The 467-nt window shown below is 41.5% G+C and overlaps 1 non-coding gene across 1 annotated transcript; it reads right to left on the bottom strand.

Annotated features, from left to right (window-relative positions):
- Nucleotides 1-373: 373 nt before the first annotated feature.
- trnai-uau (transfer RNA isoleucine (anticodon UAU)) lies at nt 374-467 on the bottom strand. The gene is made up of 2 exons: nt 430-467; nt 374-409 (listed from the first exon to the last, which is right to left on the bottom strand). It is a non-coding gene; the product is annotated as a tRNA-Ile (tRNA).

Below are 467 nucleotides of genomic sequence, written 5' to 3'. Positions count from 1 at the left end.
CAAAAGAAAAAGAACATTAAAAACAAATCTGGGGAACAACAAAAACACAGAATCTAATGCGAGAGCTTTTTCAAGTCTTCAGTGCTCCTCTCGTCTCAGTAGACCTCTCTCATATATTTGTGTACAGGTCAGTTGGAGGTACACAGCTGATGGTAATTTAAGTAGGGAGCTGCGTCAGCATGCATGGGCTTCAAAGAAAAAGTCAAGGTTTATTCCATGCTGAAAAGAGAAGGAAACACAATGTTTCAGCTGTGGAGCCTTCTTTGATTGTGACTCAAAATAAACCTTTACTTGTTCATTTGATGTTAGTTTATCTCCATCAAATACCTAAGAGTATTTAATCTCGACAGTTGCTTTCAGTAGTTGAAAACACTGCTCCAAGTGAGGCTTGAACTCACAACCTCGGCATAACTCCGCTATGCACTGCTGTATAAGTACCGCGCGCTGACCGATTGCGCCACTGGAGC

The sequence above is a fragment of the Atractosteus spatula genome (assembly GCF_055471065.1).
Source record: "Atractosteus spatula isolate fAtrSpa1 chromosome 10 unlocalized genomic scaffold, fAtrSpa1.hap1 SUPER_10_unloc_6, whole genome shotgun sequence".
Classification (NCBI taxonomy): Eukaryota; Metazoa; Chordata; class Actinopteri; order Semionotiformes; family Lepisosteidae; genus Atractosteus; species Atractosteus spatula.
Note: the sequence above shows the minus strand (reverse complement) of the source record. Positions and strands in the feature narration are given on the sequence as shown.